The sequence below is a fragment of the Dufourea novaeangliae genome, unplaced genomic scaffold, assembly GCF_001272555.1.
Source record: "Dufourea novaeangliae isolate 0120121106 unplaced genomic scaffold, ASM127255v1 scaffold343, whole genome shotgun sequence".
In the NCBI taxonomy this organism is placed as follows: Eukaryota; Metazoa; Arthropoda; class Insecta; order Hymenoptera; family Halictidae; genus Dufourea; species Dufourea novaeangliae.
Genome location: NW_015374236.1, coordinates 1,416,373 through 1,440,664, shown reverse-complemented (window position 1 = coordinate 1,440,664; position 24,292 = coordinate 1,416,373). Strand labels below are relative to the sequence as shown.

At 41.1% G+C, this 24,292-nt stretch overlaps 1 protein-coding gene across 1 annotated transcript in view; it reads right to left on the bottom strand.

The window, feature by feature from the left end:
• The window catches only part of LOC107192443, a 25,644-nt gene extending 22,354 nt beyond the window's left edge, over window positions 1-3,290 (bottom strand). Inside the window, exon 1 of the mRNA XM_015581695.1 lies at window positions 3,277-3,290. The gene's annotated coding sequence lies outside the window, so the exon portion shown is untranslated. The remainder of the gene's footprint in view (window positions 1-3,276) is intronic.
• Between the last annotated feature and the right edge of the window lie 21,002 nt (window positions 3,291-24,292).

The window sequence follows — 24,292 nt, the reverse complement described above, 5'->3', positions numbered from 1 at the left end:
CGCTCTGTTGCAACGTCGGCTGGACGGTGAACGATAATCGTAGGAACGACAAAATGAACGCAATAAACGGGTGCAGGGGTGGGAGGGGGACTTCTTTTAATCTCTCCGTGAAATCTTCTCCCCTTAATGTCTAGTTTCCACGGCAGAGACTGAGGTTCGTCGGATGATTAGCGGGCCTTCGCGTTTTCTTTCAGCGACGATTATGAATGCAAATGGGAGAGCAATCAAGCGTCGCGAATAACATGGCGGGATAAGAAGTGCCTGCCTGTCGGGTACACGTGACGTAATGGAACACCCCCATTACTATCTATCTCGTTAAGATTCTATTGGAAATCGTTACCCCGTTTTCCTGGGTGCTGCCCCCGGTGTTCTTTGTCGCAAAATGTAATTCCCCCGTATCGGAACCCCTGTATCACGTGAAAGTCCGTTTTCCAGGTTCACCCACGGTCAAGGCTCCACTTTCATTAACCCTTTCGTTCCCATTGTAACCGTATGGTAACGTATTTTAAATTGGAAAATAAAAGATTTACTATCGTGTATTTTTGATAAAACTCTAATTTGTTTTCAATCTATTTCAAGTGGGTTCATTGATCAAAGGTAAGAAAAATTGCTTTTATTACGTGTAATAACAGTATAATGTCAATTATTATACATAATTGTGATAGAAATAAAAAGAAAGATGCCAAATGGCAACGAATGAAAAAGGGCACTAAATGCTTTCAAAATGTTAAAAATATTTTATGAATCATTTATGTGTCATGTAATGTAGACAAAAATGCAAAAAGAAGTTTTTTGGGGGTTGTTAAATGATTTGGGAATGATAGGGTTAATGGAGAATGTCGATCGAAAAAGGGCAAAAAGTTTCACGCGGTAAACGAAAGGTATATCCGTTGGCGAGACCGAATGTAGTTTATCCTCCTTCCGATATCGAAACGGTGGTCTAAATGCCGCCACTTTTACCCAACTTTCGACGTAGCCAGGCGACACTACCTTATGTACGTCTGTGGAAGTTTCGAATTTCCAGAATATTTACAGGCGACGCGTGTCGCGGCCACGAAATTGCGTAAACTTTTCACATAAGTCGAACGATTGTGTAAATCATCCGCGGGAGAGCAGATCGCGAGGATGGAATTTTTAGAGTGTACCAACTGTACGGTCTTGGAAGCACGTCGATCGAAAGCTCGTTAAAAATGTGTTCCCCGTCCGATATGTACCGGATTAATTCTTGGAATTCCCCTTCTTCCTTGATTACGCAGCCAGATTTTCTTTCGTGAATTTTTCATCCTTGACAGCGTATCCGCTGTCGATATTGAATCGTGAATGAAATTAAGCCGAAGGATTTCGTCCAAGCCCCGGGAGTCGCTAATGGGAATTTGAATTCACGACTTGAGAACACTACGACAAAGGTGTCCAAAAACGTTTATAATAGGTGAGACGTTGCAATTTATTATTCCCTCGTAATACCTAATCGAACCACGATTTAATATTCATATTTCCGTAAACTCATCTCCCGATATTCCCGACGCACAATTCGTTGCAATTTATTTCCGTCCTCTTTAATTATTCCCCTCTAACTGAGTGCACCGTGAAAAGTTCCCAGCCCTGTCTTAAAGGAACATTCTCCTCTTTTTTTTCCGTAATGAGTGGCTAGGAGCAAAATTTATTTTTCAAAGAGCCGTGGCACGGGAGGGGGGAAGGGGTGAAGGGGCGCGTTTTTTTTTTCTGTTCGCGCGATTCTTTGATCTTTCAACGTCACGGTTAGAGCGCGCCAGTCTATTAAGCGTAGCGCGCGCAAATGAGAAACTTTTGATTCACGGAAATATTCAGAATTCGAATGGTGTATCGGAGGGGTACATTTCCGTTCACCGATCGAGATATTGGGTGAGACGAAATTATTTCGCGGATTGTTTTTACCGTCGACGATAACCGGGCCGTTTCCACTTTTACCGTAATTATTTTCCAGAAAAGTTAAGATACCACAGGGGAATAGAATACGTCCCCAAACGATTCGAAACGTGTCAGTACACTCTGTTACAGGTGGATGTAGATACTTTATAATTTCATTTCGGAAAAGGGTGAATTTAATATGAAAGGAACAATCTTATGACGTTATAAGTATTGTAATTATTCATTGTATTGGGTTCGTCAATTCTAGATAAATAATAAATTTATCGTAAGGATTAATTTATTTCGAATGAATATTGAATGATAATTTGGTGCTTTTAATTTTCATACGAGAATTTGTTGTATTTAAACTTCCATGCGTTTGGTCCTGACTATTAGATTAGCGCCACTGTTGCGCACGGTTTGTGCTCTATTGTTAAATGACTCATAAACTTCTGCTGACGTAGTCGAGCTTTTACCAATTCGAGTGTATTAATAATCCACTGTGTTTAGCGAGCGAACCCCGAATACATATTTATTCAACACGAAAGATTTTCCTGTTACCTAATGGACTGTGACCAATTTGTTTAACCAATTCATTCATCATTTAATTAATCGCGTATCAATAACAATGTTTCAAACGATATTCAACCGTGTGAGTGTTCAATGTAAATGAAATCTCGTTCTGGTTTTATGATCGTGTACGAATTTTTGGCAAAATCCTCGGAAACTGGCGAACTTCTATATTAGGAGAGAGAAGGCACTTCTTGGGTTGCAAGAAGGAGCTTTATTTTAAAAATTTTGCTTGTGTTTCAACGAGCACAACTTTATTCCAGTATCCAGAGCGCTTCACGCGAATAGCCAAGGCAGAATTGTGGCCCTTTTTTAAGTTTTCCACGGCAAACGGTTTGCTGTTCTGTTTACAGAAACAATTTGCCTTGTCGAACAGGAAGCGAGAAGTAAAAGCGAAACGCAGCAAGGTAGAACAAAATACAAATCCCTCGGCTCCATCTAGTAGAAGGAAAACTTGGAAATTTATCAACTTAATTGTTTCGAGGAAAGAAAACGGCACCGGTTACCAAAAGAAGCGAACTTGCTTGAACAAATCGAAACCTTAGATTCCCCAGGCAATTCTACGGGTACACAAAGAACTGAGAACATTTCTTTTATTATCATCGTTAATCCTCCACTTTGATCCATATTCAGGTGTACATCAGCTCTACCAACTTTTATTCAAAATAGCTACAAATAGGGCTGTTATAAATATTCGAATTATTCGAATAGCAGTAAAATTCGAATTTGATATCCGAATATTCGAATACCTACAGTTCTAGATCTAGACAAGTACAGTCGATATCATAAAAATTTCTAAATGTACAAATTCAGACTTACCCTTAACTTAGACAGGAGCGAAAAATCGATTACTGCTTTGAGCGTCACTTTGCCAAAGGAATGTTCTGAAACACGCGAATTAGATAAGGACCATTAGACGGATAAGTAATAAAGAATTTATTCCTGGATATAGCGGGCCACCGATCACGCTACGAATATTGACAGCGGAAATTAACGACCATCGATCAGTTCTATAGCTCCCTGTCGCGTCTAAATAATTGAACAGGAGGGGGCAAAAAAAGCTTTTCGTGGATTCTATTTCGTTAGGCAAACTGTTCCGTGAAAATGCGTTTCGTAACAAAGAAAAAGCTTTTTTCCCTCTGCCGTGCCGGTCATGAGGCCGAAGGGACCGGAAAATGGGCGATATGCAGTTTTTTCGATGTACCACGTGGCTCGGCAAACAATGAAACAAAAAACTTTCTATTACGGGGAACAAAAGGGGGCCCGGTCTGGGATCTATTCGCGAGTTATATGTCGCGTAAGCGGCTTTTCGCCGCGACCGGTTTCAATTTAACTTTCGTGCCGCGAATATTCGCGATACCGTCTGTCTGCGTCTTTTTCCGGAAATTCCAAGGCGATTACATAATTGAAACCGCCTGGATGGAGATCGGTATCGAGTGATGGATCGTAATGGCGTTCGATTTTGAGACCTCGAAATATTTTTCGCGATGTCTTTTGCACCCTCCTGCAGTCTGTGAAACAGAGCCGATGAAACTGCGTGTACCAGAACATCCAAGAAAATCGGAACAGTCGTTTGTCTTAGGAATTGGAACGGAACCACGACACCGGGGAAACTTCAGGTGAACGGAACTTCGTACGTTACCGGCACGGAATGAAAAAGAAGATGAGAAAGTGTGGCGCCTCGCTGGCTGACAAAAGGTCTTTTTCGTGTGTGACTTTTCACGGGTTTATCAATCATCGGGAAATAGGATGGCACCGTGATTTTCCGAGCATCGTTTGGTACGTACATACATTTTAAAGTAATAAATACAAATCGGGTGGAGCTTCATTTAATAATTTTGTGGTTTAACCTAAAAATCGTCTTAGTTTGGAACATAATATTATTTAGCACCTTTAGTTTTCATTCGACACTTTTTCAAAATGGAATTTTTCCAGAAAGCACCGAAACGAACGAACACACAGTCGTGGGATGTGTTCATGAATTATTTATACCGTAATCTGGTATTAGCCTTATTTTAAAGAAACCCGTGCATCGGTATACCTGAATCACAGAAGCTTTATAAAATGCTCAATTTCTAGTAGTCTTGGCCGAGGTTGCTAGCAAATCAAGTTACCCCCGAATTATTCCAATCGAACATTCATACAAAAGGAGTAGTCCAAGATATTGGACGTAGGGTTGTAAAGTACTCGGAATTACACGACTATATTAATCGAATACGCTATGGTGACTGGCGTTCTTAGGGTTATTGATCGAGTCTGATTGAACGGTAGGTCACAAAGGCTTCAGAGGATTTTCGAGGATCCCTGTCCGTACTAAATTCGCCACCATCCCCTTCCTCCTACGCGTCGTGTCTCTACACACACGAATGATGGACTATTTTCAGTGAATGTGGGGCCATTCATTTATTAAGCAAACCGCACACATACACTGAAGGAGACAGATTTTACGAGGGTAATCTAGCTGCGTTCCAACCGAGAAGCACGCGTATATACCCACCCAGGTGTTTAATTATTCCGAAGACGTACGGTTGCCACATGCTTTATGCTACCACCCCTCGGACATACTCGTGCCATTTCTGTCTTGCGGTGGGCTATTTTTCTCTTTATACGCCACTCGAAGTTAGATATTATAATTTCTGGAAACTTATTGATTCTTATCTTTTTCTGTAGATTTATAGCTCTATCTTACGATCGTCATTCTTACAACCCACCCTAGAACAGAGATGGGTAAATTCAGTATCTAGATAAAGGGATTTCCCCCGATTAGACGACAGAACCGTGTAGGGGAAACCAGGGACAAACGTAACAACTTGTCTTCTCGAGTCTCTTATAACAATAATATTTATGAATGTGTCGTGAAAATAAAAATGTTTGTATTCAGTTTAATTGTACAACAAAGTATTCTCAAAGTTTCAAAGAGATTGGTTTAATACTTTCTTCACAATTATTTCCTAAAGATTCGTTCATGTTTAGCTGTTTACGCCAGGTTCCCCTTAAGTGCTTCAGTATTTCACACAGAGAGTATCCAAGAGAAGGTATTCAAAATCTGGCAGACATATGTCAGACCATACATACTATTTCGGCCATATGCTTCGAATCATTCCGTCCAAGGGTGAAACGATATAACGCGGGAGAAGGTAAAAAGGGATGAAATCCACTTTATTTGATTCAAGCCGCCATCCAATTCACATCAGGTCGCCGGAAACTTTCTAAACGGGAAAAACAGTCTCGTGGCAAAGAGGATCTCTAGTTGCTGCTCGGCTTGCATCTTTTATGGGCAATTCTTCACGCGATAAAAGTTTCGGCCCGTTACCACGGCGTGTCCGTGTGTTTTCCTCCGCGGGACGTTGACGTGAATATGGTTCGGCCACCCCCCGTTCGTTCTCTCGACTGTAATCTAATCTGTTGAGAAACTGCCCTCGTCATTTTCGATAAATCTTGCGCGCACCTCCGGTAATTCGATTGTCAGCGGAGGCAGGGTAAAAGTACGAAGTGTGGAAAACTTGCGCCGTTCACGGGGGTTACTGAATCCAAATGGCGCGGCGGCGGACCAACCCTTATTTCTTCCGTGAGAAAACGAGGAATCGCCGTCAGACCGAGAAAAATATTTCCCTTTCGTATCGTGCATTTCTCTGTATAGTGGCCCAATTATCATCGTGTACGATTTTTTTTTTAAATTCTCTAAAATTTAGAAGTTACAGACACAAGAAGACAAATTGTTACCTTTGTCCCTGGTATCCCCTATACGGTTCTGTCGTTTAACAGTAGAACTACCGACGATATTTGCTTCGATCGGTGGATAAACATGAAAAACTTCTGAAAATTTAGAAATTTAGAAATTGACTAATTTCTTTACTTTCATATGGTAATAAAAGATGCAAATCTGAGAAAGTAGTTCTAGTGTTAATCGTAAGAAAGTCGATAAACGGTATATAGTTTTATAGAGGCGGCAAACAGATGGGTTTAATGAAAGATGAATCGATTAGAAGTTCACGGCAAGACCTACCATTCAACCGAGAATCTTTAATCGTATGTGTGCCCTGCATGGTTAAACCGGAAAGTAGAATGTAATCTCTACACTGTCTACGCTAAGTACACCCGGCTTATTATACATGCGCCGTGTATAATACAGTACATAAGTACTATCGATTCTGTATCCCTACGAGCGCGGCAACTCCGCCGGAATTCATTAATTATTTTCGCTTCATCAACTTTCGCAGAAAGGTTCCGTTTAAATTTTTCAATCGTTCCCGTTTAAGGGGGAATTACTTGATCAAGCCTTGCTTCGTGGTCCATCTCTCCGAACTTACTTTTATAATTTCATCGCGTGGTGATAAACTGAGAAGTCGCCACGATGATCCCTCCGTGCATTCGCTACGCAGGTGTTTGGTAATTAATTACCATAACTTATTAACGAAAATCCCATAATAGCTGTCGTAGGAAAGGTGGCTGGTCGCTCGTAAATATATGATCGGTATAATTTTGCTGATCGTCGCTTGAACCGAGTCAATTTGATGGGAATTGATTATTCAGCCTCCCCACCGAGAAACGGTGACTATCGAAAAATAATTTGCCCCGTTAATTAATTTACCCTCCTTGTCCATCGTATTTGCCGGACCGACGAACTGGAAACAGTTTTTAAAGCTAAAAATCTCCCCATCCATTTCTTCTGTCTCCCTAATTACCTTCCATTTAAAGTTCCAACTGTATAATAAAAATCATACTCCAATGCGAAGGATCGAGAGTGTTTCGACATTTCTATTGAAGCACATATCACTTTTATATATTTTCCTATCACTTCCACTGTAATTATATTGTACCTTGTATCACTGCTGTCTATTCATACACTACACCTACCCCTTCGCTGTATAACCTTCCGTGACCCCCTTGAGTCTTTCATAACAGAAGGGACTGTTATTAAAAAAAACCTTTTAACATTTAACTTTAAAAACTATTGGATCGAGTACTAGAGACCCTAAGAAGTATCCCTGAATTTTTCCAAATTTTTTGGAACAGCCTATAAAGCAAAAAGAAGTCAGTCTGGACATAAAAAACTCATGGGGTGACGGAATCGGTAAAAACAACGGGGGTCACGGAGGGTTAAATAAATAAAGAAAACCAAGTAAAATCTTGTTCTTCACAGTAAAGTAAGCTCCAAGATCAAAGAGAATTCCCGCTGAAAAAATACATTCTCCTGTCCATTTTTGTCACATGGAAGCGTCCTCTTCTCAACTACAGTGGCCATCAAAAGCCTTTCCTTTTGTGTAAGAAAACGCAACCATCCTTTCCGTTCCCCGGGCCGTTGCTTCTTTCTCAACCGCGCGAAAAGAGCCGCCACCGGCCGAATTCCTCTTTTTCTTCTCGCGATTTCAAATGCGAAACACATCTACATGTTGAAGCGGCGAGAGGAGGTCCCGCTTCTTGGCTTCGCAGCGTAATACGAATTAAATTATTTCTCAGACCGAAAACCGTGGGGGTGGAGAAGAAAGAAGGTCAGGAGAGGTGTACACCGCCCGGGGGAGGACAAAAGAAATATCGCGGAGGGAACAAGACGTGGCTAAGTAGGGAAGCGACGACCCGGTGGGCGGGTTTTCAAGCCACGCCGCAGTGGTCCAGAATAAAAGTTTAGCAGCTCGTTGGCTTATTTAGCCTCGGGCAATCGAAAATTTTGAAACTTATGAATTTACACAGAAATAGATAAATGAACGAATTTCGACCAATTATAGAGATCCTCGATGACGTCATCATTCACTATATTAGTGTCCTCAACATCCCCATGAAAGTCTGAATTTTTTGGGAATATAGGGTATACATGAATACAAAAAGGTCTGAGAACAATGTCCATGGAGCAAATCGTTCATGGTGACTGATAAGTTAATGTGAGTTTTTTTAAAAGATAAAAGAACGTTGTTTTCCATCATATGACTTGTTAAATTTTCATTCTGGACCACTGTGGGGCTGGTCAATGTACCACGCAACGACACCGGAACACGGAGAAGACGAAATGAAAGAAAGATAAAGCGGCGCGTTAAATCGGATACTTTATACGTGTAATAAGCCAAGAGAGGGGGTAAGGAGCAACGTACTTATGAGCCGCCGCGGGTGTTTCATGATGCCCATAACCATCAGGAAGCGAGAACGAAAGGAGTTTCTTCGCCGTTTAGTTATTCGCCGAGAAGAACCGAGACGCCTTACTATTCCAGCACTCGCTGAATATAGCCCCTATCAAGAAATTTCTTGTAATTTTTGCTTTATGGGTTGTATAGAAGATGTCGTAATGGAAGCAACGCTCATAGCTTTATGGAGCAAACTGTGAGATTCACGAGATATGCAAGAAGGAATTTGTCGTCTCGAAGATGTCTTTATCTAATGTGTATCAACGATGTTCACGAATTTCCTCCAGTGTAGTACGTTTTCTTTCTCTAAGTTGGGAACCGAGGGGGAAACATGTTCACTCTGGACAGGGATTGTATAGCTACGTTTTCTTTCTCTAAGTTGGGAACCGAGGGGGAAACATGTTCACTCTGGACAGGGATTGTATTATAGCGACAATAGCCGATGACATATGAAAAGGGTTGGAAAACGTAGCGAAGAGTGGAAAAAGGTTTGTTAGCTTCAGAGCTTACGTTGGATCTCACGTGAGATTTATTCGAACGTACCTACAGCGTTGTGAGTGTTTCATATTTCTTTAGGTTTCGTGTTGAAATGTCAGGAAATTAAATATGAAAATGAAATTTTCTGTTTTTCTGTTTATTTCTCGAAAAAATACCTGGTTTTCTCTCAAGTTTCATGGCTATTGAAGTACATACGGTTGAAACTATCCTATGAAATAAACAAAATATTGGGTCATCCGGAAAGTTCGTAGCGTTTTTAAAGACAGAGTTACAATCTATATTTTTCAATTTATATCATTTTCTTATTTACTACTTATTATACAATTTCTTTTCATTTTTCAATTAATTTCATTGTACCAGTTATACATAACTTCGATTGTATTGGGTAAAAAATACTGTAAAAGAATAATTATCAGATAGGGCAGAGGCTAATTAAGTTGGTAGATGTTATAAAATCTTCTAGCCGAAGTAGTGTAATTTTTGTATAATTAAGGCCCTGAAGCATTTCTCCCTATAAGATTATTGTCCCGGCGTGGACTCGAGTTCGGGACGATAATCAAGACGCTTCTGTACTTCGTTAATTTGTGTTTCTCTAAAAAAAAATCTAACGATCCATAACATAAAAAACCTGTATTCCCTTCACTTTAACAAGATTCATAATTCTGTCAGAAAAATTACACCAAGAACGGTCCGTTCAAAGAGGATACGAACATGACACAGCGTTCGTAATTACAGAAGCGAATTGAACGTGGAAGAATGTCGCGTTGCGTCAGGCGACTATGCAAATGAATGCCCTAAGAACATTGAAAACAGTCTTTAGGATAATGAACGTCAATGAAAAGAGGTCCGAGTGAAGGGAGACAGCCCACGATCAACCGACCGTCTCGTCTCGCGTTATGCCGGAGCTTCACGTGGTTCTAAAGGAATCAAAGCGAATGAAGATTACAAGCTTTTATGCGAAAGTGACTTTTCCCAGTCGCCCGCGCATTTTCCTTTCCGCCGTTCCCGCGGTACGAAGCGCGTGAAAAGCGTGCAATGAAAATCCTCGTGTGTTTACTAACATCTGATACGGTGCGATTCTCTTCCTCCTCGTTTCCATTTCCCCCCTTCTGTCTTCCATTTTTTTTTCACATCTCACTTTTCACCGACCGCCAACGATAATTCCATGACACAATATTGTCCTTGCGTTGATACGTTAATTGATGGGATTTTCCAGCGGAGTCCCGTTCCATTTTTCTCTCTCTGTGTCCTGGCAAACGTGCTTTCAACCCCAACGCGCGCAAATACGTTCCACGGTCTCGTATATCTCGCCCCGTGTTTCAAATATGTACGAACTAGGCTACAGATGTAGTGTTGTCTGTGCACTGTACACTAGTGCAGTCGCCCGTATTCGAAACCGTCCATCAGCCTCGCGTTTCCCGTGTCCGTTCATGAAACGCGAGTGGATAACGACTCTCTTCGGAAAAGATGTTAAGAAAATCCCATCGTGAAACTTGCATTCCAATGAATGAGAGAGCAGTTAATTCGCGGCGAACGATGCGTTCTCTGTGCGATACGATAATACCTCTTCACTAGTAGAACCATTTGGGACAGACGTGTTTAGAAGTGGGACAGAAAGTTCTTTTCTTTTTTCCAAACAAAAAAACATTAAGTTATGATTAGAAGTTGAAGATTCGTTTCATGCGTTGATTATCAATCAAAGTAAAAAAAGAAGTAGAAAGAAAAATTCTAAAAAATTCAGACTTCTATGAAGATGTTGGACCAGTATACACGTAAACGAGAGTGCTGAACGATTTTCAGTGCGGCCGACGGTGTATCTGGCACCGTTACGAATACAACAACCGGGTTACAGATGTACAGTGTCGACGGTTACCAACGTGGAACCACGGGTGAACATCGTTCATCTTGCGCGGTTGTACGACGATCCTTGGCAACGATTCACCGAATTATACGCATTATCGATTGCTCCCCTGGATGGCTCCGGTTGGGGATTAACGATCGTGGTATAAATAACAGGTATATCGATCCTATATCGCGGGCCTAGTGGTTTTTCCATTGTGTACCGGCTGGTCTATGTGTCAGTCGTCTTGTTTCATACGGGCAAATATTTGCAGGAGTCGAAACGCAACAACCCCCCACCCCCTGTTCTAATGGCGTCGACCCAGTCGCATCCAGCGATGCATCGAGCGATTGGTTTTTATCCTGTCGATTTTTTCCCACAGTTTTCCTCTTCCTTGGTTTCGTGTATATTTTTTTTTGTTTCCGTTATTAAATTACTGTATATATCGCCAGCGAACGAGTCCGTGGGGGTCTCTTTTGTTGCGGGCTAGCGTCGCAAACGGGACGGAAGTTCGGTCGTTGAGCGCGGTGTCAGTGACGCTAGTCGCGGTGACCGCCTTTTATTCGATAATTTCCAGAACGTGAACTTCCGCTCGATACCTCGATAGCGGGGGTGGCCACCTCCTCCCCCCCCCCTCACAACAGAGACCGGCGAAATTGAAATCGCAAAGGTTTATCGACTGAACCGTGTTCCACCGCGATGGTCGTTACGGGGAATGGCTCTTGGCCATTGGGAACCGTGGCGGAATGTTAGGCGCATTTCGAGGAAAGTTTGCAGGGCACACATTAAAGTATGGTTTGATCTTTTGCTATTTAATGACTATCGAAATGTTTGGGGACGATGATTGTGGTATTGGAGACTGTCGTGTATGAAAATTATAGCGAGGCACTATATCCAAGCAAGAAAATGTTTATCGTTCTTGAAATAGTACAACCAAATTTTGTTTGAGTAATGAACAAGGACATGGATAAAGTTTGGGTAAGTTTCGAACTGATGAAAATAGAAAATTCGGAACGGAATTCCCCATAACACGGTTTCGCTCTAATGTGCCGTTCATTGCAACGTCAATCTCTATCCGAAATTCTCGATGCAACACTGCAAAGTCTGCGCTCTCGAAGAAGGGACGTTATCGAACGTATGCGTGACAAGATTTCCCAGAATGCCGTAGCGAAATCGGATTCGCATGGGCGAGGGAAACAGTAAGCTTCCGTGTCGTTTGTCTCCAGTGGCGGTTTTATTCAGACAGACGGAGAAAAGTCAAGAGACACGTTCGATAGTTTTCAGAGCGGTCCGAAGGGGGGTAGTAGTTCTTCTGTTCAAATTTTTCCAACCCCCTCCCGTATCTCCCTTTTCTCCCGACCGAGCGATGGGACCGCCCATCGTCGGTTCAGCCATCTTAACACCTCACTTGTTCCGTAGAATTGATTTCAGGCGCATAGACGCGGGAAAGTCAGTGTTTATTCAGGAGCCCTCGAGAAGTCCCGCGATGGGCAAGATTGAAACCGAACTATTTTCAATCGAGCCACTCTCAACCCGGTTTTCTATACTTTGCAAATCGAATTCGATTGCCACGATATCCCCGATTCAACGTAATCCGCTCGCCCTCACCACCCACGCCCTCTTTCTCTACGCCCTACTGCGGCTTTCTTTGCTTTCTTCGCAGAGATTTGACCTGTATACGAGTCGTAATTTATTTCCATGCTCGTCAGACGAAGACTGCAAAATCGTGGACACCAGACAACTTAAATTGTAGATACTATGCTACAGTCCCCGGGCAAAGAATTGGAGCCACGTATAATTTTCCAAAACATAATTTTATAATCATTTTTATTAACTGTTACAGTACGTACATATATATTACATACATATATATTAATAGTTTATATATTATTGTATGTAATGTCTTATTATTTTTTACAAGTTTATTGCTCAGGCAACTCCCTCAACATTAATATCATTGAAAACATCTGGACTTTACTTACAATTCTGGATATTAGGCAAAATCATCCGAAAATAGTGGTTACGATAAAACAATGCATAAGGAGTATGTCGGAAAGGGTGCATGCTGTAATAAAAGCAAAGATGGAAACACAAATTGGGAATATATATGTATGTATTAATATATATGTACGTATGTAGCTAATAAAAATTATTATTAAATTCTACGACTACCACGAAAAATTTGAAAAATTATGGACGGCCCTATTTTTTGGCCAGGGACTGTACTTGGATGTGACGAGATAAATGTGAGACACGAATGGTATGTGAATTATGTCTAACTTATATCGATATTCGATAAACCATTCTACCACATTTACTCTGCATGGAAATATTTCCATGAAAATAGAAGAATGCTACATTCACTGGAAATCTAATAAAATATTGACTGTCACGTTCTTGGTAGATTTGTATTAATATTTTAAGGTAATAGAAAAACTGTCAGAGCGTATAGAAAAAACTTCAACCGATGTGTGCAGGATTGAAAATGCTTGCGTGACCACTGGCCACGTAGCGACCGATGTCCCAAGATCAATCCCCACTATCCTGACCTGAAGGGTCCCACAAAAGAAAGGCCTGCGTCCGCTTCTGCTGTAATTTATGGCACCTCGACCTACCCCCGTGGCTCTAGGTTAGAAATTTCCTTGCTTCCATACTCGACATATAACTATTCCTCGAAAAATCTCAAATTTCTAACGTTTTACACAATTCTTGTATCAAAAACGTAATATCATACCTCACAGACCTCACTTCATCTTCACGTATATATCCATTTTCATCCTCGACGTTTATCGGTTCCCCGAAGTAGTTATCAGAAATAATAAAAAAATCTCAGACAATTAAACTTTAAACATTTTCTCAACCCGAACAATACATAATACACTCTCTATACATTTCAGAATTTACTTTCTGATACACAAGAATAGAAAACAAGTCTTCGAGATCCATTAAAATGAACGCAAACAAGATGTTCCAAAATCAATGTTTAAAAATTAAATTTTGCGTGTAATTATTTCACTATGTTTAGTTATCAAAATAACACTTCGAAAGAATGTTTTCTCTACCGTCACAGATCCAGAAAAATCGCACCAGAACGAGAAGCAACACGTGTTCCCGAATCGCCGGCTAAAATCGGACTGACAATTTTCCGAGGACACCTAAATGGAGGGAATTTCCTTCCTCGCCGAGTCCCACGTCGAAGAGGGAGAGAGGCACACTTAATTGATTGGTTATTGCTTTTACTTATACCTGAACCCGGATGGGATTACAGGTATGAACAAAGACCGACCACGGTATGCAAGGCGCTACACGAAATTTTATTTGCTGCATACCCTTACAAACCGTCTCTTCCCCTCCACCCACTCTGGCGACTTTGACACGAAAACTGCGTGCCCTCTCCAATTAGTTTATCAGTACGTGTCAGTACCGTCGCGATCGTTCGGTTGATAAGCTGCTCTGGCAATTCCGTGAATTTCAACGCGTGTTCGCTCGACGACTTCTGTAGGACATTAGTGTTTACCGTGTTATTACAATATTCGTGTGCTTCTTTAGTTTGTTTGGTAAGATGGAAACATTTGTTAACATTTCTTGTTCCATTATCCTGCACGAAATTGTAGGGAGTGCCTCATATTATTCTGTATTGATTGACGGTTGTACGTAAGTGTTGAATTGAGTCCTTAAATAACCTCTGTGTCGTGGAAATTTATTTCAGTGTAATTACAGATATTTGGACGATACGATATTAACGTGTTCTATATTCTAGATTATTCTAGAGTACTTTAAATATATCTTGTTTTTGATGATAGAAAGAAATGTGTAAAGAACATGTTATTTGATTGGAAGGTCATATTTCTCGAAATTTCAAGGTGATCGATGTTTTTTTAAACGGGACCTCGAGAACAATTTTTTTATTATCACAGTATTTGCCCCTTCCAACCATATAATATTTTCTTCTTACATTTTCTTTTGTCTTCAAAAACAAGTTAGGTATTCAAGATGATCACGTTAGGTGGAACACCCTTTATGTCTATCTAATAATTTGTTTCGATTCATTGAATTTTCTTGCTCGAATGGGGGGATACGTGTTAATCATTATTTAAACACATCACAATAAAGTCACCATTGTACGGCACTTAAAGTTTCGTTCGTGAGACAAGGTCGTTTCTTATTCGCGAAAGAATGTCGCTTTCGGTTGTAGCATTTGGGTTCCGGTCACGATTCTTTGGTTCTTTATTTGTTTCTCGATCGAGACGCTGCTCGAGTCGGTGATAATAATTTTTCGCTAAAAGGATTGCTTTTCTTGTACGAAAGAGAAATAGTAGAATGAACATATCGATTCAACTCAATTGTCTCTAATCTTATTGAATATACAGGGTGCCTCACCTAAAGCACGCACCTTCAATATCTCACTTGTTTTTGGAGATATAAAAAAATGTGAGGAAATAATGTTATTTGGTTGAAAGGGCCGAATACAGTGACAAACAAATACTTTTTCTCAAGGTCATATTTTTCGAATTTTCTAGGTCATCGGTTTTTTTTTAAATAGGACTACATATTTTTATTATTGCGACGTAATAGTTTAGGTGAAAACCAATCCAGTGACCTACAATAGTGTGACCTTCATATGACCTTGAGTCCAAAACTTCCACAAATTTAAGGGAGTAGATTTGAATAATAGAACAACTACGATAGAGGGATTAGTGCAAAAATGTGTCGAAGTTGATCGACATCACTTTGAAGATTTGTTAAAATAATCTTTCTGAAAATCAAAAATAAGTCAGATATTTAAGGTGTTTACGTTAGGTGGGACATCCAGTATACTACAATGAAATTCGACAAAGAACCTCTGAGTCTGGAGTCTTGTTTACATATCATTTCTTCCAATCACTTCAAATTACGCTCATTCAAGCAATAACTCGAGAGAAATTCAGCCAAGTTCACGGTTAATTGAACTCCGTCGACTCTCGCCTAGACTAAACATCTTTTGCGATTCATCTTTTATTTTTCTCCATTGTTTTGTGCCATTCCCCGTGCCTGTATCCAAGAGGACTGAGCCGCCGTGTAGTCCCCACCATCGAAAAAAAGTTTCCTCGGCGAATAAACATGCACGAATAAGCCAGCCCCGGCGAAATCCCTTTCTATCGATCCCCCAGTCGGAAAGTGGAAAACTTCTCGAAGACATTTCTAATAACAAACAAACTGCCGCCAGTAACTCCGAACGAGGTTTTTGAAGTAATAATGTTCCAGGTTGCACGGATCCTTTCGAGATCCATGCAAGTTTTCTAGGGTCGCTTTTTCGTTTACCCGAACGATACGAGGGTGTGTATAGTAATACAATTGTCCTACAAATACACTGATAACGTCGATCGTATCGTGCATCCAACTGGGAGATGGATTATAAATTTTTTTTCTCGAAATCAATCTGAACGACAAACATGACGAGCGAAAGAAAGAATGTTACGCAACTGTTCACCACACAGAGAACAGGAAAAATAAATTCTTTTCGAATTTATTTCTGCTATTCTATTCGATTGAATTATTTTGTGAAACGCCAGGAGTTACCTTTGCCACGGATGGTTTGCGCGTAGCGTTTGTCGAAGCTCAGCCTGTTTTTTTACGAAAAACTTTTTTACCCTCACCCCCCGAGTACGGTCAAATGGATTTTTCGTGTGTAGTTTATGTTTCGAGAGGGGTAACGCAGCGGTCGCCCGTTGTTCTGTTTCGAGGTTTAAAAAGATGGCCTACTTCACCACACGCTAATGACATTAATTCCTCCAGATAACCGTGTCAGACCCGTTGCAATGGAACAATAAACACTGCGGGGATTGTGTACACACGTGGACTTTTGATACCTGGATCTATTCACCTCGAAGGAGTCGAGAATTTATGACACAGTGGAAATTTATGCTGTCTCCTGTTCAATGGTGTTTGGCTTATAAATTTTAAAATATCTGATATAGGTGGAATATAAATTGGACTGTTGCTAATGTTTGCACAAGTAATGTGTGTATGTACAGAGCGTATCATAGAATGTGGAACTTGACATTGATCCATTGTTTCAAACCTTTTTAATTCTGATGCATTTACCGATACTTTAATTCCCTAACTGCATTTTTCTACTACACTGCCTTGTTAAGGCTAACTGATGTATCTGCAGTTTTTACATATTTCGGGTTACGAGTGAATCTTTAGCAGCAGAAAGGTGTATATTGTTGTGCTTTTTAAATTACATATAGCTTTAATATTTATTTCACGAATGGACTGATATAATTTGTTTTTCATTTATATTTCATTTTCATTCTGGGTTGAAATAAATGAATTTAATTAAACAACTGACTAAACTATGCACATTCAGGTTGCTCCTTTCTCAAAAAAAGGTGTATATACAGATATAAAATATAAAATGTACGATACTAATATTTTATTTCGTAATTTAGAATAAGTAGCTTCATGGCACCAGTGGGGATGAAAGGGTTAATTAGCCGTGGTCTTATCGCAAAATATAATCCGTCGTCAAACTGTATTCCCTACCCGCTAGCGTGTATTTCCTTTCATTCGTCGAGCGGTCGCTGGCGGCGAACGCCGACGCGCGTTCAATTTGTCTTCTAATGACGGCCGGCATAAAGATGAGGGAAAAGTAATAACCCAACAGCCGTAAAATTGTTCTTTTGTACCCACGTAACGAGCGGCTCGTGTACTCTTGAATTACGATCGATACTATTTCTTGCTCGGTATGTTCCCCCTCCTCCGTTTTTGCCTCCTGGTCCCTCTACGTGTCGCATTAAAACAAGCAGCGATGTAATTACTGGAGCAATCTTTCCATCTGAGACACACACCCAGCGAGCTGAATGCGTTCGCCGAATGCACGACGGTCGTTTGTCCGCGCCAGGCGGAAGGAAAGCAAATTCGTTGCACGACCGTTTTAAGGCAGTGGTCACACGAGCGTTTAACCCATTGTCTTATAACATCGAGTCAGACACGTGATGACGATGTCAAACTGGATTTAATAAACATGTATACTATTAATTTTTTTTGAACCGAAGTGAAATTCAAGTTAGTTACAAAATCTCTTAAGTATTCATTCATTAGTGCGTTTACCCTATGCACTTAGAAACTAATTTCGCCAATATTAACTGTCATCACCTAATATTCCGTTTTGCGCAACCAACCGAGAAGAGTGTCCGTCGAATACTCGAGTTACAACAATGCAGTTGTGATCGAGACCTTAAAGTCACGAGGCGAGTCCTGAAGTCGATGCAAATGGAATATCGATTAATACTTTAAAACGACCTTCCACTCCCTCCCACCCCCCGTGGTTTCGATTGATGTAATTTATGGATGCAACGACGCCGAACACGATGTAAAATACAACCCCGACGTGTCGGTTGAGGGTCGTGGGGAGGGGAAAACGCTGAAAAAAAAAATATAGAATATGTGGAACAGTTTGCGCGTGCAGAAGCGAAGGGATTAACGCGTCACAGCCCGCGGAATTACGCCGCGATAATTGAAACAAGTGGATCGCGTTTGTTATTCCATTATTCTCTCTTGTAGCACTCGGTTTTTGCAACCCTCGGGGAGCCACCTACTCGCGATGCAGGATATTAAAAGTGGTATGTAGCAACGTTTCTGGTTAAACCTCTGAGAGTCGGACACTTGATCGTTATTATATTTTATTCTGAACTGAGCTGGTTGTCCCCGTGTTTCGTATGCAAATTGCTCGTGATAAAGATCACTTTCTAGGACTTAATTAGGAGGGAAGGTCGTATGGAATGCATAATTCGAAAGTTTGCACCTAATTGGGTGAAGTTCGCCGGGGTAATTTTTTAGGGTAATGGGGGTTGAGAAAAGCGTGACTGATTGAAGTGTCATGTATTATACAAGGGAGAAGTGTTCCACTTTGGTTGGTTGAACATCGAACTTTCCGAAACTGTTCCTCGTAGAGAATTCCATTTTTACAGAAGAGGACCATCGATAAGCTGCTGGGAAATTTATAGCTTCCCGTTTGACTCTAGAATCTAGGGTCTAGAGACTAGATAATTATCGGCAGGATTGGTGTTGATACTTTAATAATCTTCGAATTATTAACAGCTTTGCTGCATAGAATATCGAAAGAATATAGCTAGTAATAGATTCATCGAGAGTTCGTTACGTGAAGTGTACAATACTGTTGCGACCACAGTTGGAGAAGAGTTAATTTTAACCTCTATATTTGACAATCCGCGCGCAGCGTGTGCACAGTTTCGAACTAAATTTGCTTTAACGGAAGCAAATAAACGCTTATTATAGTTGGGAAAATAAGGGGGAAAGCTACTCGTACGCCTAAATTCGCTTCCACCCTCTATCCGCGGAACGTTCCTAAACTGTTTGTCGAAACTTTCCCAGAATATTCAGCTAATCCCACGGATGAAACCGCGACCAGAAGCTTTCTTTTCAACTTAGATTTTGATATATTTAACATAGAATAAATTCGCATAATTAGCTTAAAAAAGTAAAGTATTATTCACTTAAAAGCCAACTGGTATTTCAAATATTTCACCTGCAGTCTACTTGCCCAACAATTCGTAATCATTTTCAAAGATTATTATTTCTTCGACAACGTAACAATATAAACACTCCAGCTTTCCGTCAAACAATATAAAAGCATTCCCCTGGATCGTTCGCGTGAAAACAAAAAAGGAATATAGCCCATGCACAGGTTTAGAGAACGACCAGCGAAAGCCGTTCCACGGATTAACGCGAATCACCTCACCGCATACACCCAATGTACGGGAACCTCGCTTTTTAACGGCACGCTGACCCCGTTCCACGTTAACACATAAACCGTGCGCGTCGCGTTAAATCGGTCAGAGGCGGCCATGCATCTCACCGCCTACGACAAAAACAGTGTTTGTTCCGGTGTGTGACGATGGCCAAAGCTGGAAGAGACCTGGGCTAACAATAAGAGGTGTTTCCACATGGTAGTGTCAGGAGTCCCCGCATCATAGATGTAGCACGAGTTAATACGCGTCGAACAGGTCGCGTTCGTCCATAGCACACAACAGTATCGCGACGCGTCGCGAGGCCCTCTCGCGTTATACCTAAGCGGGGCACGTACAAGTACACAGAGATGAGAGTATCGGTCGAATGGACGGCGTTTGGGCGGAGTGCAAGTCACTCACAGCTGTCCTCCGCATATGAGCACGCATGCTAAGCATTAATCATATCGAGAACACCCTTGCCCTCCCCCCCCTTCACTCTCTCTCTCTCTCTCTCTCTATCCCCGTGTCTCCTCTTAGCCTCCAAGCTAACCTCTCCTTTCCACCGGTTAGGCTCGTTCAAGCCCTCGCAGAGTCCACCGATCATGCACATGCACGGAACCAGGAGATGCACGGCGCGTATATAAACGGAGCCGCCTACGGGGCTATACTAACTGCGCTTGAAGTTGAGCTTAATGACGATGTCAATCATGGTCTGCGATCGCTCAACCTTTCTCTCCCCCTTGTTTTCGACGGTTCATCTCGGGAGAAACCGCGGGAGAGAGGCTTCCTTTCCATTGTGCTTGCCTCAGGAGGGATTTTTGGTTTGCCTGTCATTTTGATGTACTTCCTGATGGTATTCAATTTTTGCACGGAAATATTGCCGTTGGTTGTCCGATCGGTGGGTACAGCGCGGTTGATGAACCTACTATGCAGGTTTTCGATTTTCTTTCTACTTCTCATAATGACACATTAAGGGAAACCGGTTTCGATCACGCGTCGACAAGTGAAATAGCCTTTCTTTTTTTTTTTTTAAAGAAACACTAGATTCGATTCTGATGAGGTTTTTTCTGTTTTAAAGTGTATTTTTCCGGGAAGGTTAATAGCTATTCAGTAGTTTTCAAGTTCTTCAATATTTTTCACAATTTCTGAAGGGATCTCAGCCACGGTTGTTGTACCTCGAGTTTGGACTCAAATCTTGAGGGTTTGACGATGGCATGGAAAATAATAACTGGATCTAATAAATAAATAAACCGTTCTTCTTGTATCGAGGGTTTTTAACAAATTTAATTTAAAATTATCTGTCTCGCGAGAGGTCTCCTTTAACGTGTTCGTAGCACGAAAAGCCGTCGTCGTCGTCTCGGTTTCGTGACAGGGTTAGGTACCCTGTTTGATGGCTCGTGACATATCTGTGGCGGATTAAAAGATTGGATCTTAAGGCAATGAACAAAAGTAGGAGTAAACGTTCCATTTTTCTTTTTTCTTTTTTTTTGCTATTCGAGTGGATAGATCGACCCGGTTTGGTGGTGTGGCGAACGCTAATCTGCGAAATTATTACCCAATCGCGACATATCGGTAAAATGGCAGTCATCGCGTGAAACGTTGGCGCGGGGAATTAAATGAATTTTCGGTCGGGCCGGTCAGATCGCAAAACGATAATTGGCATTAGCTGTGCCCGTTTAACGACTGGATATATCATAATATCCGTGGAATCGTAACGAGTCGACGCAAATAATACCTTCGCGATATAATATGAATATATTGATGTAATAACCGCGGTCCGATTGGCGGACAAAGTGGAAACCTCGGACCGATAAATAATTGTTTACCCAGGCCGGGCAAGTATGACGAATAGAAAATTCGGTTTTCGGTGTCCGCAAACAACTCGTTATTAGAGTGTGGCGAAACAATTTCGAAATACACAATGTATTCTGTGATAATATTGCCGGTGGCAGTGTGATTCCTGATTCATGTAAGTTACACTTTCTTCTTTCGAACGTAAATTCTAAAAAATTTACTAGGTATTAATTGGTACTCTTATATCTCCACCATAAGCACCCACGAAGCTCATTCCGATCAGTTTGTTAGTTCAACAGACATCATTTCTTGAAAATTGGTTGTCACTATATTTCAAACAGCTGTAGAATCACCAATTTTCAAAACTTTCAAAAATCCTTGGAGATACGTTTGCATATCACTGAATAATCCAACATATCCAAGTGTCAAGAAAATCCGAAATGTTACTCCTGACCTTTAAATAGTTCACGACATTCAATAATTGTTTGCAAAGTGTCAACTCATTCAAGAAAAAATATTATTTCATGATAAAAATTGGAATTACCACGTTCAATCAAGTAAAAATGAAGAAATATTTTGTTCATCTTTTATTCGTTATTCGAAACTTTTTGTCTAGATAATGATTTTGCCCATCTCTGCACCAAAGTCATCCGTATCTTCAACGTTTCTGCACTTTATGGTGCTACAGCGAAGCGTTTAAACAAATAATGGGGAACGATTACATCCGAAGGGGTGCTGTTAAAAAAAAAAGTGTATATGGAGAACAAGTAAATGGACGCGTTTGCGTACTTTCTGGGCCATTACGCGAGTCAGACGCAGAATGATGATACAGGACGCGATAGCTTACGGGCCTATCGTCCGCGTAAGTGCCTTTATTATGCCGCTGCGAGAATTCGCAGCGCGAAATTACGACGACGGAACCGTCCCGTGGACTCTGCTGGCTTTCGAAATTGCCGCTGCAAGAGTGCACCTCTCGATCGGGAGGGGGATCGGTGAATGGGAATCGGCCGATTTCGCACATTCGCATTAACTGCGTGTCGCGATATAATGGCCGGTCCGTGGATGAAATTGGCACTGTCGCGGAGGGAGAGATCGTGTCGTGTCCGGAGCTGCAACAGGGGGGAACACTGTGCTCCTTTGTGGGCTTTCGTGGACATGCTATCGTTCGACCTTTTACGAGGACAGAAATATGTGCCGTGAAAGGGTTGATAATTGGCACTTTGATCGAGACGTAGTTTAATAGAAAATTGCCGCGAGTAAAAGATAGGTATCGTACGGAACTCTCTTGATGCGTCAGCTTGCTTCGAAAATAGGGTCGTTTCTGTATATCGGTATTGTGGAGTAAAGTTACATGGTTTTCTGGTATATTGAGCGGGTAAATAGACATGTAATTTAATTTAATTAATTATTCTTATAACTAGACTGCAGGTGTTCGTGCAAATTTACACTTTTCTAAGTAAATTTTGGGAAACCAGACATAGACAGAGAGTTGACTTTCTTCATCAATGGTTCCATTATGTTCGAAATAAATTAACATATTTAATACTCTATTTTATTCCGTTTTGTATATTTACATTTGCTATAAATGCATAAAATCCGCAGGCTACTTATGTCTTATTCTTTTCGAGGGGTGATCTTCAGTGGAGTTGCATACACGCGACGCTCAGGCTTCTGTTATCTGTACACTTTAAATACAGAGACGCGATTATTCTGGGTTCAGTCCAAAACAGTTAATAGTTTAAGACAATTAGAAGTTCGTTATCGAGTTTGAGCATCGTTTTATTAGTTGGCGGGAGAGGCGGATTTCTTAACAGGTGATCTTAAGTCAAGAAAGGAGGGTGATTAGAAGTTTGTCTATCTTCCAGCAAATAACTGGAAGTATAATAATCTATTTGTATTATTACACTTGGCTGTGTTTGGAAAGGCATCGAAGATACAGGAACAGATAAAACAATGAATAATGAAGTTGAAAATAATAGTCGTTATTGTTGGGGAGAACTGTCAGAATTACAGAATATCTCTCGAGTAAACTTTTCGTCCTTCTTGTTATCTGATTATTTGCATTAGGAATTAATCAAATACAGAACAGCTAAAACATTAGATTAAGAATAACGATAGTTTTATTGAATCTCTGGATCTTTTTCGTAATATGCCCATACCAGAATAGCCGGTATGATACGAAATAAAACATGCTGAGAGGATGGAAAAATGCTAACTATTATTACGTAGAGATTTATACTAAACTGCATAAATTCTATGACAAAGAGCGTGGTCGAGAATCAAATAGAGATACGTGTACGGCCAACGAGGGAAAATTGGATAGAATAATTCGCGAGAATGCATTTCTCACACCCGTTGAAAAGAAAACGTATTCAAGGGGTCCGCGGGGGTGCTCGTTATTCGAAGCGCAAACAGAGAATGGCGAGAATGGCCGGCGTTTTAATATCGTTGAAATAAACTCGAATTAAAGGAACGTCGGATAACAGAGAAAAGCGGGGCATCTGGCGGCAACGCCAACGGACCCGTGTTCTGGCCACCACGCGCGTTAAAATCAACCGTCGAGGTTTCATGATGAGCGAAGACACGTGCGCCACACGCGACTTTCCTCTCGCGTGGGCGAGCGCGCGCGTAAACGTGCTCGGCGACTAAATAAACCGACTTGGAAACGCGTGTCGACTAGACGGCGAATATATTGCCCCGGTTTAAGCTCGATTCACACTATTCTACTCAGGCGTAATCGTGATCGTGCAAACACGTTTAAAATGAACACAGTAGACTTCGGATGTTTATGCATTTATAGCGTTTCTTGATTTGGAAAATGCAATAAAGTAATGTAATAAGAAGGGCAGCAG